Here is a 16,130-nt window from a genome sequence, read left to right on the forward strand (position 1 = left end):
TATTTTTAAATCTTGAAGAGGGTGTAAAAAATATCCAGCTCTGAACCCTCAAGTGTTTCAGACAGGCCACTCCCCCTGGCAGAAATTGTTGCAAGTGCTTCTTATAGTCACACCATCTGAACTTGGAAATGTATTGCTGCTGAAATCCTGGGACTCCCTCCCAAACAGCACTTTCGGCATCCCTCTTACCCTAAGGACTGTGCGAGTTCAAGAAGACAGTTCTCCATCATCATTTCAAGCGCAACTAAGGGTGGGAAACAAATGCTGCATTGGCCAGTGAGACCCACATCCTGTGAACAATTTAAAATAAATATGGTAAAGGAAGCTGATTTTACCCTGCTGGCTCTGAGCAGGAAGTACCCTTTATACATCACCGCTGTGTTTAACTTCCACCTTCAACTTTGGAAGAGCATAAGAGCCTGAGATATAGGTCTACCATTCAACAGGGTTGAAGAATGTGGTGCTGGAAAAGCACAGCCGGTCAGGCAGCATCCGATGAGCAGGTGTTTAATCAGATTCCTGATGAAGAGCTCATGCTTGAAACGTCGAATTTCCTGCTCCACGGATGCTGCCTGACCAGCTGTGCTTTTCCAGCACCACAGTCTTTGAATGTGATCTCCAGCATCTGCAGTCCTTACTTTCTCCTATCATTCAACAGGGTCATGGCTGAACTGAAATTCCCTACGTCCACTTTCATGCCCTTTTCCACATAACCCCGGATTCCCGACTGACCAAGAATCTATCTATCTCAGTCTTAAGTATACCCAAGGACTCTGTCCACCCAGCTCTCTGTGGCAAGGATTTCCCAAGACTCATAATCCTCGGGGCAGAGAAATTTCTCCTCATCTCAGCGTGACATTGGCATCTCTTTATTCTGAAACTATGCTCTCTAGTTCTAGACTCTCCCATGAGGGCAAACATTCTCTCAGCTTTTACCCTGTCAAGCCCCTAAAAATCTATATATTTCAATGAGATCACCTCTTATTCTTATTGAACTCCAGCCAGTAGAGTCCCAACTTATTTAGCCTTTGTTCATGAGACAATCTCTCCATGCCAGCGATCATCCTTGTGACCCCACTCTGAACTGCCTCCAATAAAATTATATTTTCTTAAACAAGAGGACCAAAACTGTTCACAACACTCCAGATGTGGTGTCACCAGCACCTTGTACAGTTGCAGCATGACCTCCCTACTCTTACACTCCAACCCCCTTGAATTAAGAGCCAACATTCTATTAGCCTTCCTGATTATCTGCTGCTCCTGTGTGGGAGCTTTGTCCACCCAAGTTCCTCTCTGCCGTTTCTCTCCATTTATATAATCCCTGTCTCTGGATGTTTAGCCAGCGAGTTTGCAGCTTTTGTTAAAATAAAACCTCCCTTTGCGGAGAAGACCTCACACAGGACCTGGACATGAACAGAGTCCTTGTCTCGTAACTCAGCTTATCATTGAGTGCCACTGAACAACCGAGGAAAGGGGAAATAAAGCTGGATCCAGCTTTTATTTAATAGGCTTTGTGCTGCAAAGACTTTTACAAATGGGGAAGTCAGAGAGGAGGAGAAAAGTGTCTTTCAGTGTAACTAAAGCCGCACCCACCAGCAAGTCCAACCCCATGAAAACTTTGGTGGTTATTTGCATCCAGGACACGCCCTCGCTTCAGAAAAACTCGGTTAAAAACTCTTGAAAGGCTTTCCTCCCTACTTCTCTCCGACATCTGCAGCTCAAATAGGTTGATTAACTGGTCTTACTTGTCAGAGAGAGAGAGAAAAAAAAACCCTAACTACTACCATTTATAGTTAACGTTGACATCCGGGTTGGGTTGGTTAGCTTTGGTGACTTGTTGTGTTCATGTAAATTTCACCCGGAAAAAGACAAGAGAGAAAGAGATAAAACTTGTGTTTAGTCTGTCGTTTGAACCCGCTGCGGAAAAAAAAGGTCGGATTTTCGGTTTTTTTGGAAGAATCTGTTGGGGAAACCAAAAAAACCGTGTTTGAGCTGCACATTTTGATCAGAGGCTTGTGCAGTGTTGCTAGGCTGCGTGCAACAGATTCCCCCGGTTCTCGCCTGGGTAAGTCGATGAATAACGATGCTTTTATTTTATCGACCTCTCCTGTGTGACAAGGGGTTCAGCTTCTTCTTTGGGGAGGGAGAAGCAAGAGCTGCGAGGTGGCAAATTGCAACCCATCCCCACTCCTCCCCCGCCCACTGTGCTCAGTTTCAAGTGGATTAAGACACGAGTTTTCCTGGAGGGTCTTGCATCATTTCGACGGACTTCCTTCTCCCCCCCCCCATAAGTGCGTGCAGAAACCGGCTGCTCGAAGCGAGTTCGCCGGCAGCAGGGTTGTGCCTGAACCCAAAGGTGTTCCCGTCCGGGGGGGCTCAAGCAAGGAAAGGGAAAACGCACGGCTTTGTGAATTTGGAGACTTGTGACCCATGTTATTTTTTTTGGCCGTGCAATAACGTGACCTGCGTGCAGTGTCGCAGAGCTCCAAATTTGGGCGAGACGAACTGAACTGTTTTAATTTGCACTGAATATTTCTGCAGTCTGATTGGGGGTGGGTGTAGTGGTTATGGTGGTTCAGGTACGACACATCGTGAAACTGTCTCGAACAGGTACAGAAAATAACCGAAAATGTTATGACATTTATTATCGAGAGCTCTAGAATTCAAGAAGTCACGCTTCGGCTAGACCAAATTCCTGTTAGACCCTGCTGGGGTCCATTCACTAATTCTGACCAAGACATTTACGAAGACTGTGTTGTCTTTGGAAGGAGGGTGCAGGGCAGAGTTATCAGAATGTCATTTCGCCTCAAGGGTTAAATTGCACCGAGAGCTAGCACCAACTAGCATGGTGTTGCTGGAAACCGGGAAGGTTCAAAGGTGATCAGGTCAACTTTTTCAACAAAATAGGGCTGCAGGCAAGATTCTCTCCATGCAGCTTGCTTCCGTTGGTTGGGCACTTGAGACACAGATGAAAAGTGAGAGTCAGCCCTTTTTCAATGTTGAAGGTTGGATACAATTGTACACATGAAGGGTGGTAGAAGTTTGGAGTACTTATTCACCATTGATGTCAGGTCAACTGTCCTTTGAATTTAAGAAGAGGCTCTGTACTTCTGATAGCAAGGGGATGTGGGGCGTTGGCTCACAGATTGACCGACTGTGATCTCAGTGAATGGGTGAACAGGTTTGAGGGGCTCGGCAGCCTTCTTTAGTTCCAATGACTGTGTAACTTGTGACTGCTGATATCGGGAGCCAGCAAAAATACTTCACCACAGCATTCCGTGTGAGACATGAAGTAACCTTCGTGCTAGACATTAGTTGAAGCCATCACACACACCACATTTTACCAAATTAGATCACAGCATCAGTCAGCAGGTATGTTTGAGATGTTTAGGAGGCAGATGAGACAATTCTTTGTCTGAAAGAGCCATATTTTGTCTGATTTTCAGATTTAAATGAGATAGTGGAAACTAGCTTTAAAACACAGATTCTCATGTGGCAGGTGTCACCGGCATCATTATTCGTAAATTCGGTGAAAGGGCACTCAGCCCTTTCCCTGAAGCATTGTGATCCTTGAGGTACCACGACAATGTTAAGGAAGATCACTGGCAAAAAGCTCAAATGGGAAGAGAAATCTTGGAGGCATTGGCTGTGCAATTCACTCGCTTCCAATCCACCTAATTTAGGCTGGCAGTGAAGGCCTGGAAGCTGGTCACCTGTCGTCTTGGGGACTGTGAAGATAAGGAATGATATCAACAGAAAAGGAAGGTGAACAGCAGCGTTACATAGTGAGCTATCCGGAGACATTCCCTACCACACATTGACATTTGAGCCTCTTCTGGAGATAGTGTAGCAATGAGGGAAAAGCTTGGTCAAGCAGATCAGTTTTAAGGAGCATCTCAGAGAAGAATTGAGAGGTTTATATTGGTAGCTGGCAAGGTCAAGATCCAAGCAGTTGAAGGCACACATATCAATAGTGTAACACTGAAAACCAGACATAGTCAGCGGGCCTGGAGGACCACAATATCTCAAGTTTATGGGGCTGGTGGAAATGATAGAAGGTGAGACCATGAAGAGATTTAAAAACAAGGATGACAATTTAAAACTGTTGCTTTGTTTGACCCAGATCCAAGCACAGGAGTGATAGGTAAATGGAATACGGTTCAAGCAAGGGCATGGGTAGAAGAGTTTCAAATTATCTCCAGTTTAGTGAGGTTGATTGAATCTATTTGCACTGTTTTCCAAGTACAGTATAATGCATGCTTGACTTGTAGGAATGCATTTTAATTATATTCACAAAATATCAACAAGGGTGCCAAGTTCACCCTGACAGTATTTGGAAAGTAGGAGAAAGTGAGGTCTGCAGATGCTGGAGATCAGAGTTGAGAGCATGTTGCTGGAAAAGCACAGCAGGTCAGGCAGCATCCGAGAAGCAGGCGAATTGACGTTTCGGGCCGGAGACCTTCATCAGGAATGAGGTCTATTGTAATAGTGTCTGCCAGGCATGTACTTTAAACTATTATGATGTCATTACACACCAGACTTGAGCAAGAACACAAAATATTGCATTGATACCTTCAGAGGATGTCTTAATTTGCTGTGGAAAATTATACTTGCAAAAAAAAAAGTCAATAGTGCAAACAACAAGATCCCACAGGTGGGAATGCAATCCATTGCCTGTTGATCTGATGTAGATGTTATTACTTCATGAGCATATATTTTGACCAAGATTTTTTGCTGCTTGGCACAAATGGTGCAGCAGGGTCACCTGACAGATTGTAAGAGGTGCAGTTGCTACCAATGGACTATCTTTAGCACTATACTGAAGTGAAGATTTTAGAGCCACCTTGTGCCTAATTGATAGAGCTGAACCAGTTTGATCAGTTGCTTGCATGTAATTTCACAATACTTTGATTTGTTATTAGTCACATCATTTCTGACAGCAATCTGGCAACCACACACTCAGTTACCCTCCAAGGTACCACTGTGTGTACACAGAACTAAACAGTGTTACTGTTCTGCAGGTCAGTTCTGTTTCGGTGTACTCAAACCCATGACCTCATGCACCTCAAACCAAACAGTTTGATTCTTAAAATGGTGACCTATAGAAAGCAAAGCTGTTCTTGCAGTGAAGTATTTAGAGCTCAGAGGGTGTGTACGGAGAGAAATCCACTGCCAAAAAACATATGATTGTGTTGTGCAGTAATTTTGAAGAGTTTCCTTGTCTCAAGCAGACTGTTGAAGTATACTCTGACATCACAGACACATGACAGACTTGTCTTTTAGACATTTTTGAATTGAAATTGTACCTTTTTTTAATCAAAGTTTGGGATTGAAAAGTAAACTGTCCTCCCTGAATGTTTATAACAATTTGGCCCATTTTGCTTGTTTAAAATTTATTTCTCTTGCTAAGTTTTCGACCCACCACTGCTGAGGATTTTGATTTGTTCATTTATCTCACCAATGCCAACATCACTAACCATAACACTGTGCGCCAGGAACTGATTTATCATTTTGGTTGTGGGGCCCAATGGCTCATCTGAGACTCATGCATATCCATTGAGGAGTAGTCAAAGGTAGGGATCCCGGCAGACTTTCTGAACATAAACCAGAAGCAAGAGAACCTAGTCCCTCCCTGAGGTCAAAAGTAGACTGGTAATAAAGCTGGGTCTAGATTATAGTGGTGCTGGAAAAGCACAGCAGGTCAGGCAGCATCCGAGGAGCAGGAAGGAAACATGGTAAGAAATTCATTGAGGTCATTCAACTATTGTACCTGTTGTATTCTAACCAATTTAACCACCATAGCAGATTAGATCTTTATTCATTACAAACTTAAAGCTCTGATTCCAAAATGTAGCCACATTTTACTTGACAACAGTCAGTTTCATTTTTCGTTTTTCTGCTTCCCAGTGCTTTCCTGCACTGACACAACACATTTCTTCAGCAAGTCTGAGTCACACAGGCAAAGGTAGTCCCAGCTTTATTACCAGGTAAAAATAAGGACTGCAGATGCTGGAAACCAGTGTCTAGATTATAGTGGTGCTGGAAAAGCACAGCAGGTCAGGCAGCATCCGAGCAGCAGGAAAATTGATTTTTGGACAAAAGCCCTTCATCAGGAATTTGATGAAGGGCTTTTGCCCGAAACGTCGATCTTCCTGCTCCTCGGATGCTGCCTGACCTGCTGTGCTTTTCCAGCACCACTATAATCTAGACACTGGTTTCCAGCATCTGCAGTCCTTATTTTTACCTGGTAATAAAGCTGGGACTACCTTTGCCTGTGTGACTCAGACTTGCTGAAGAAATGTGTTGTGTCAGTGCAGGAAAGCACTGGGAAGCAGAAAAACGAAAAATGAAACTGACTGTTGTCAAGTAAAATGTGGCTACATTTTGGAATCAGAGCTTTAAGTTTGTAATGAATAACGATCTAATCTGCTATGGTGGTTAAATTGGTTAGAATACAACAGGTACAATAGTTGAATGACCTCAATGAATTTCTTACCATGTTTCCCAGCGCTATATATCAGGATAACATTTCTGAGGTATTATCTGGGCTGAAGATGGAAAACCTCAACTCTCATTCCATTTTCCTAATGCCACCTGCACTTGCCTCCTTGGTTGGGAAATTTTTACACACCAACCCCACCCCATCAGTACATATGCATGCAGACACACACCTGTATACACAAAAACATGGCACAAACACTTTTTTTTTTAAAATGGCAGTTACTTAGCAAACCTGCCTGGCCCTGCTCCAAAGTGATTCCTATCACCTCCACCCAGAGAAAGAATCTGCATTTGGTCTTGTGTCCTGAAAGGTGCTCTGCAGCCAACCAAATACTTTTTGAAGTGTAGTCAGTGTTATAACCTCATCTTAGAGTCATAGAGATGTACAGCATGGAAACAGACTCCTCAGTCCAACCCATCCATGCCGACCAGATATCCCAACCCAATCTAGTCCCACCTGCCAGCACCAGGCCCATATCCCTCCAAACTCTTCCTATTCATATACCCATCCAAATGCCTCTTAAATGTTGCAATTGTACCAGCCACCACATCCTCTGGCAGCTTCATTCCATACACACACCACCCCACTGCGTGAAAAGGTTGCCCCTTAGGTCCCTTTTATATCTTTCCCCTCTCACCCTAAACTTATGCCTTCTAGTTCTGGACTCTCTGACCCCAGGGTAAATAGTCTTTGTCTATTATCCTACCCATGCCCCTCATAATTTTGTAAACCTCTATAAGGTCACCCCCCAGTCTCCATCGTTCCTGGGAAAACAGCCCCAGCCTGTTCAGCTTCTCCCTATATCTCAAATCCTCCAACCCTGGCAACATCCTTGTAAGTCTTTTCTGAACCCTTTCAAGTTTCCCCCTACCATTTTCATTCTACTTGCCAGCAGAGTAAGATCAGATGAGTAAATGCATCACCTCTAAAGGGAAGCTCAGATCGAAATGTCTGAAATTCTACTTGCAAGTCAGGAGTTACTATAGGATGGAAGAGGTTGGATAAAGAGGCGTGGATTCAAGTGTGCAAACTTTTTCAGACTAATACCAAGAAACCATGGTATTTGATCAAACAAGTTGTCCTTTTGTAATGTGCCACTGTGTTGTGTGGTAAGCTGAAGGTTTCTGGGATATCCAAACTAAGAAATTGGCAGAGGCTGTTTTGCTTTGACGAGCTGTCAGATGGTGATAACACTAAACAACTGAGTAGAATACCTTTTTGTTTGCAAAACATAGAATGATAAGTGATTTGGCCAGGGGTTGTGCTTATATATAATTAAAAAGTTTTTAAAAACAAGTTTGAATAAACTGCATCAGGCGGCTCCAAACCTGAAAGGCAAAGGACAGGGTGATGTGAAGTGTTTAACATCAGAACCATTTTTGCCTCCATTTCAGTGAATTGTTGTTCAATCCCCCCTTCATAATTTACTTGGAGAACATGCATGCCTTTCATTATGTCAGAATTGTCAACAGATTTGAGAGGCTGAATGACTGGCTGACAGTAATTTTGTTCACAAGGGTCTGACTTTTTTTTTTACTGTGAGTTTTCTCTCCAACTGTTGCCGGGCATGTCCAAGCACCTGTTATTCACCTGCGTGTCTGAATGGCTTGTTTGGGTGACTACGTAACAGTGGAAGCATCACAGACAAATCCCAAGTCTGTCAGTGCATGTTCAGGGACTTGCTTTCAGAAAAGAGCTTTGTGGTTAAGATAACGACAGCCTCACCTGAAATCGTACAGTACGGTATATCTGACCACGAAGCCAGCTGAGCTAACTGCTGGGGCACATACAGTTCACTTCTTCGTGGCTGAATTGAGTTTATCATCACAGCTTGACTGGCAATAAAGGAGTGGGAGGGATGGAGAAAGGGAGGGTGGGGGGGGGCATGTCACTGTAGTCTTAAATCCTGCACAAGTTATAATTCACCCATATTGAATTCCAAATACCACCATGGCAGTTTCAGAATTCTGTTTCAATCTAAAATTTTAATAAGAAGTTGAATCCAATTTGGAAAATAGATCAAGTTATGTTTGTAAAAGTGACTTTAAAGCTGTCAGAGAATTTGCTTTGAAAAAAGCCCAACTGATTTCCAAAGTACTGAAGGAAACCTGCTCTCGAAATCAATGTGATTCTCGTTCTTCATCATGGTGCTTCAGATTTAACTGTGCGCTGAAGTCCAAACAGCTCAGATGCATTATATTGCTTCCACTTCTTATTTTACTAATCAACCCATTCAGGTATGTTGTTTTATACTTGTGGAACAGTTGGGACTTGAACCCAGACGTCTACATACAGGGGTAGGGATACTACCAGTAAGCCACAATATTTTCACCTTCTCAGCTTGGCCAAAGATGGGAAATCTCCACTGATAATGTCTACCTCAGAAGAATAAATATTGTCTTGGAGAGCTCCTATATGCAAAGATTACTCATTATTTCCTTTGATCCTGTCCTTTGAACTAAAAGGAAATACCAACTGTTAAGATCTTTCCAAATTTGTAATTATTTCTTTTCAGGGTTCTTGTGCTGCAGTGGTACTGCCCCTAAATCTGGACCAGGTGACCTGGGTTCAAGTCCCTCTTGCTCTAAAGGTGTGTTATAACAACACTGAGCATAGATTGGATTTAATTTTCTGTGGTCTCACCCTTTCTACCTACTTTAGGCCAATGTTCCTCAGTGCCTTTGCTTAACAGAAATCTATCAATCTCCGTTATAAAATTTACAATTATTAATGCATTAATCAGTTTGTGGTGGAGAGATGCCAACTTATACTATCCTTTTGTAGAAATAAACTTATTTCCACATTTTACTTTTGCAAGATTTGGTTCGAAAGTTCTCATTTTGTCTCCAGTCCTAGACTCCAACTTGTGGAAATAGTTTCTTTATCTATTCCCATAAGTATCTTGGAAATCTTTATGAAGTCAACCTTCAGCCTCCTAAATTCCAAGGAATACATTCTGGCTTCATTTAATCATTCCTTGCAGCTGAATCCTTGGACCACAGATTTTGTTCCAGAAATTATCCTTCATATGTTTGGGGCCCAAGCATTGTATCACTGAACCATGCTTTATAATTTGCCTGCCATTTCTCTGAATGCACAGTGGATGTCACAACAATGTCCCCTGTATCACCTGAGTAACACTCTTTCCTAATCTCTTCCTCCTCCACCCACCAATCCTGAAAGCACCTACACATGATCAAATGGAGTGATATGCCATGAGTAGGGGTGTATCACTTGTACATGATGTTGGCATGACCCAAGTGACACATTACCCCTCAACTCAAAACAAAAAAGGGTTTCTCACACCTTTTTGGAGAGTGAGTGCACATGTACAGATCTCCAACCTGTTGTTTTCAAATGCTGTGTTTTTTTTTGGATGAAACCATGGCCCTTTTAATTTTGATGGATTTTCCAGACAGTTTCCATGCATAAGTCAAACCCCATTTCATTCACACACATTCTCACACATTCACAATCAGAGCAGGTTATTTAAGAAATCATTCTTTTTAAGCTGAGTTCTTTCAGGTCTTGTAATGAGAGACCTCTCATTGTGGTTATTTTCTGGACCTTGTTAACAATTAGTGTCACAGAAAGCAGCAATTGTGTGGCCAGTGACAGCTGCAGGGAGATGACACTTTAGGTCAATGAAGAAATACATCCAATTCTCTCGCAGCAGAGTCACGTTTTATTTTCCCCTTCAGGAAGGCATGGAAAGGTGTGGATCCCACATTAAAGCAGCCTTATATGAAAGCTGATCTTCTCCCTGCCAGCCCTGTGGGTTTTGCAACCAGGCTTTGTAGCTTTTTCAGTGGGTTGCACTGTTTTCTCTGTGGCTTCTCATGAAATCCTGTTGCTGTTGCTGCTGCTTTCACTTCAATGATGACACTGGTTGTTTCATCTTGGTTGTCCAGATTGGGCCAGATTTGACTGGTAACTTGTTTTCTTACACATCCCCTGATGGCTGTACCTTGTTTCGACAGACTTCCTTGACTTGTCACGCAGTTTGTGTTGCCAATTTGTCTTTTGGGTCCCAAGGAGAGAGTCAGCAGCATGGAATTTCTTTCTCATTGCAACGTTACTTTCAGCCATGAACTTGAGCCTTTTGGTCACCTTTCTTAATATATCACCTGCAGCTCAGTGAGTAGTTAGAACATAGAACATTATAGCGCAGTACAGGCCCTTTGGCCCTTGATGATTTCACAGGTTGGTGCAACATTCCGAAGCCCATCTAACCTACACTATTCCATTGTCATCGATATGCCTATCCAATGACCATTTAAATGTCCTTAAAGTTGGCGAGTCTACTCCTGTTGCAGTTGACTTTCATTATGATATTTTGATGGCATATAAATGTGTGCTGCTGTTGCAGCTTACACGAGTTTTAGTTTGTACAATTAATATCTGAAGCTGTAGTTTTGTACAGTCACGAAACCGGCATATATTCAACACCTTTGAGCTTGTTCACATCTCTAGTTCTGTTTCCTTGCTGTCTGAAATTTCACCATTCATTTAAGTTTGTTAAGCTTGTTAACTGAACCCCCATACCTTCTGATAAATTATCAGGGTTTAGGTCATGTGTGAGCATGGCGCAGCATGATTTTGTCTCTAATTTCCTTCCCTTGCCTCCATCCACAACTACGAGGGAGTCACCCGGCAGCATTTGGTAGATTCCTACCCCAAGGCATTTCTGAGCTGAAAGTGTACATATTCCAGACAAGCTCCAGCTCTGTGCAGAGTGCAGTGGGTGTGCGAAGGTGGTGGGCAGGAGTGTGGGGTGGCGGTGCACTTTGGGGGACATTTGAATCTCTGTATTTGTAATTCCTCAATCTGATTATACAGCAGTCAGAATCCAGAGAGGTGACCCTGTACAGATGGGCTGTGTCACACCAATATGGATATTTTCTGAGATACTGTGACTCTCTTGAGACAGTGTCTCTGAGGACCACAATTTAGATGTCTTCTATGTGCACTCTGCAGGAGGCTGCAGTGCAGACAACTGTTAGTCAATGACTGTCCGTATCTATCTTGTGCACTCCCTCCGTTCTATAAGGCATATCTTACAGTCTCAGTGGAAATGATTATTCTTGGCCAATAAACTGATTCTTGAAGCTTGCTCCATGTAGTCAGTGTGCTGACATGTCAGTGCCTAATTCTAAACAATTGTTCTTGCTCACTGCTTTTCACTTCTGAACCTGCGATGATCTGGAATGTTTGTGTTGGCAAAAGGTTGGTGTGAGGAGAGAAGCAGGGTGATTATGAAGCCTGCTAGTGTAGGACCCTATCCCTTAGGCCTGCTGGTGTAGCAGTCTTTCCTCTGAAGTCTTCTTGCTGATCCTGTTCTTGAATAGCACACACATCATGTTGGTATGCAACTGCTGTTCTTTGAGTTTAAGTCAAGTGTGAACTGAAACTATCACTCCCTCCATTTCGACCTTGTGTTAAGCCTATCCTCACACCATTTACATCACCGCTTCAGACAGAATTGGTCCAAAGTGAAACACTGATTGTACTGTGAGAATATGAAGGTGAAGTCTGCTTCAGAAAGAACTTGTCACTGATCTTGGGATAGATTGAAATAACAGTTATGAAATACTGGAACTTTCCTACAGCTGCTTAATCCTTTGAAGAGACAACCACACTTCTTTTTTTATTATGAGTCCCACCATAAACATGTAATGTTTAATAACTAAAAGCAATCAGTATTTGAACAAGTCTATCAGTTTGTGTCTAGATTTTAGTCAGTTTCAAAATGATGCAACTCAAAGGATGTGCTTAAACAAGATGCTGCTTCATTGCTGGTTTGGTGGATACGTACATGAGGAGTGGTTGTATGAGACCTTACTGGAGTGAGATTAGATTCCCAATCCCTGTGGGACTCAATTATCTCAACAAGGAGCACAACAGTGAGTTGAGGCAGGATTATTGGCTCCTGCAATACTAGTTTTTTTTTCTCTTTAATTCCACTCCTCCAGTCTAGGGTCATTTGCTACTACTGGAAGTGGCTGAATTTTTGTAACCACATTCCCTTGCAAATTATTCGACTGTTAAGATCATTCTTTTTTGAAATGTTTTGAACTTTTTTGAAAGTTCACTTGGTCACGGAAATGACAATACCACTGAGTGTGCCACACAAACTACTGGTGGCTGTATTTGGAGTCTTTGTTGTTTTCTTACTGGGATCATCTGCCGCTTCCATAGTTTTGGATTTGACATAATTTGAGGGGTACAGTCCCTTGCCGAGATTAGCTTGTCAGCTGAGCTGCAGGAAGGCATCAAAAGCTGAGGAAATGGTGGGTCTAGCACATTCAAAGCCAGAGTGTGTAGCTCAGAGAGTCATCCTGCCAGAGAAATCACCCATGCACCCGAGGTTGAATAGGGGGAAATTTGTCCAGGACTCTTGCCCTCTGATGGAATTGACTGTATCTGTAGAGTGTGGATGTATTGTTTGTGATTCTCTCCATGGTAAACAACTTCCTCTGTCAGACAGCTGGACAAGTTATTGGAGGAGTTAGGAGATATTGCCACTGTTTGGATAATAGAGCCTGCACAGGGAGACGTGACAATACCAGTCCAAAAAAGGGTCTACTTAATGGAAAAGGTTTGGAAGTCAGTCGGAAAACCAATTGGCAGAGCAAGCAAGTGAATTAAATTATCACACTGTGGCATCACATATTGGAAGCTGGAAGCTTGTGAATCCTAATGAAGGTTATTGGTTAGCTTTGGGCATTTTTAAACTGCAGTGATCATTGTGGTATCTCCTCAACAATAGAGTCTCCTTTTTGATAACATGAGAAATCTGCTGTTTCATTTATCAGGCACCTGGTGACTGGAGAAAAGACATGACTGAACAATCCAAAATGTTGGCAGCAGATAGAATGAGCAGAACTCGCAGTGGAAAGGAACTTTTATAAAGTTTACAAAGTGGAGAAAAGTCATCTAATTGGTTTCTTTCAGAGAGTTATTTGGACAGGTACAGCTTTGGCTGATATCCTCTATGGACTGGTGCTAGCCATGCTGAAACTAACATTTTTTAGGTCCCTGCTAATCCTGGCCTCAAAACTGATGCTCTGTTTGTTTTTGTCACCACTACCTGTCAGTGTTTATATCAGCTAAGATGCCCAAGGACCTTCACTGGGTCACAGCAATAATGGAGCATGTTTATTGTAGACAGACGTGGCCCTGCATTGATTTCTTAACCTTTTTATGTTCTCAACGTGAAATTTTTGACCTGTTTGATCATTTGAAATGTTTCACCCATGTCTTGTATCTGATTGTCTACAATGGTGAGTTGCTTTTATGAGGTGAGGATTAATGCTTTTGGCTTCTTTGAAAGGTACTTTAAGAGAAAATTCACTTTACACAGGTTGCTTGGCAATCTACAGGCTCTGTGAAGCTGCAAAAAGGCCAGATCTAAGTATTGGAATTTGTTCACTTGAAACATGGATTATAGGTGCAAACCTGCAGCCTTATGATTTCGGACTCCTGACTTTCATACATCAGAAGGTGTAACTCCCCACACCCTAACCCCACTTCTCAATTTTCCAGTTACTTCACAATGAGCAGAACATCATTGAGCATATCCAAATTCCAAACCATTTGCTTTTCACCTGCAAATCTGTAACTGCTGTGACTGACAGTAACTTAATGTCAGAAGTACTTAATTGGCTATAAATGTGACATTGTTCCAGTGCTATCTAAATGCAGGCACATCTTTTAAAGGACGAGAATAGGTCACTGCTCTACTGCTCACCACGGCACGGTGCCAACTCTCTTAGCATGGCTTCCAAGTGGAACCTGAAGATTCTTACCATGTTCATTCAGCCAGTCAGTGTGGATTCAACAGGCTGAACAGTCTCCTTCTGCGCCTTCACAAGTTGACCAGTTTGTGTTTCTGTGCTCCACGCCTGGCAAATTATTTCAGGAGGGTAAAGGTTTTCACAGGCAGGGTCCATTCTTCTGTTTTGAAAGGGCCGGATGAGATTAGATTAGATTAGATTCCCTACAGTGTGGAAACAGGCCCTTCGGCCCAACAACTCCACACCGACCCTCTGAAGAGCGAGCAACCCACCCAGACCCATTCCCCTACATTCACCCCTGACTAATGCACCTAACACTATAGGCAATTTAGCCTGGCCAATTCACCTAACCTGCACATCTTTGGTCGACTAGGCTGATTCTCCAGACCCAGTGAGGGCGATGTAGCCTCTGGACATGATAAGTGAGAAGCTGATGATTTTCTTTCTTGCCATTAAAATTAAAATCCAATCAAATTGATAGAAATATACAATTCTATAAAGATTGGTGGTCTTTCAGGAGACTGGACAGAGTTTTTTAAAAGGGAAAGAATTATCATAAAGTTAACAATGGAGAAGTTCGAGTAATAGAAGTCAAGATAGGAATAGAAAACATGTTAAGAGTTGCTACAAGTATTTCAAAAGGTAAAGAGTAACAAATGAATGCTGATCAGCTTGGGGGTGAGAATGGGGAATTTAGGGGGAGAAAGAAAATGATAGAGGCATTGAACAGTTATTTTGTGACAAATTCTGGTAAACTAAGGTGTGAAAGGGAGGGAAGATCTAAAATAGAACAAGATTAATTTTGGATATCTATCAGCATGGATTAGCTGGACCGAAGGGTCTATTTCCATGCTGTGCAACTCTATGATTCTATTAATTTTTAAGGGGCATGAGAAACACAGGCTGTCATAGACATCTGATGCATGGTTTGTCAGCCTGAATCCATGCTGGGGCATGAAGTAGGTCCTGAAACTCATCCTGTTAGAGAACAAACTGCATTGGGTTGTTACATGTGCTTTGAATATAAAGTTTGCAAGGATTGATTGCTGTCCAAGAAGCTGAGAATATGAGGCTGATGTTGTGAGCTCTGACAGTTTATATTTCCCGTTCCTCTCTCTGCTGTGGAAAAGACAAGTCTGATGGCTGACTGAGTAGAGGTCCAGTTAAAATGACAGCAGATTAAACAGCGAGGGAATATGTGACCACTTGAGGGGAAAAGCAAACTGGAGACAAACCTCAAGAAATCAAACTACGAGTTGAAAAGGAACTTGATACCTGAAGATTGTGAATTCCACCATCATTGAGTCATACAACGTACAGCATGGAAACAGACCCTTTGGTCCATCCCGTCCTTGCCGACCAGATATCCCAACCCAATCTAGTCCCATCTGACAGCATCCCTCCAAAACCTTCCTATTCATATCCCCATCCAGATGCCTTTTTTTTTTAGATCCCGAGCACTGTGAGGCAACAGTGCTAACCATTGAGACACCGTGCCGCCCTTTTAAATGTTGTAATTGTACCAGCCTCCACCACTTCCTCTGGCAGCTCATTCCATACCCATATCACCCTTTGTGTGAAAAAGTTGCCCCTTAGGTCTGTTTTATATCTTTCCCCTCTCACCCTAAACCTATGGCCTCTAGTTCTGGACTCCCCCCCCCAACCCAGGGAAAAGACTTTTTCCATTTATCCTTTCCATGCCCCTCATAATTTTGTAATCATATTAAATATTTGAGGTGAATCATATGAGTGCATTGAAGGTGAAGCTAGAAAGGAAGCGAGGATGCAAGGGCTGGATAATATCCAGATTAGGGCTGACAACTGGCAAGTGA

General features: G+C 42.7%; 1 protein-coding gene across 1 annotated transcript in view; it reads left to right on the top strand.

Annotated features, from left to right (window-relative positions):
• The first annotated feature begins 1,641 nt into the window (after positions 1 to 1,641).
• The window catches only part of LOC122543126 (pleckstrin homology domain-containing family A member 2-like), a 106,498-nt gene continuing 92,009 nt past the window's right edge, over positions 1,642 to 16,130 (top strand). The window contains exon 1 of the mRNA XM_043681467.1: positions 1,642 to 2,065. The gene's annotated coding sequence lies outside the window, so the exon portion shown is untranslated. The remainder of the gene's footprint in view (positions 2,066 to 16,130) is intronic.

The sequence above is a fragment of the Chiloscyllium plagiosum genome, chromosome 42 (genome assembly GCF_004010195.1).
Source record: "Chiloscyllium plagiosum isolate BGI_BamShark_2017 chromosome 42, ASM401019v2, whole genome shotgun sequence".
Taxonomy (NCBI): domain Eukaryota; kingdom Metazoa; phylum Chordata; class Chondrichthyes; order Orectolobiformes; family Hemiscylliidae; genus Chiloscyllium; species Chiloscyllium plagiosum.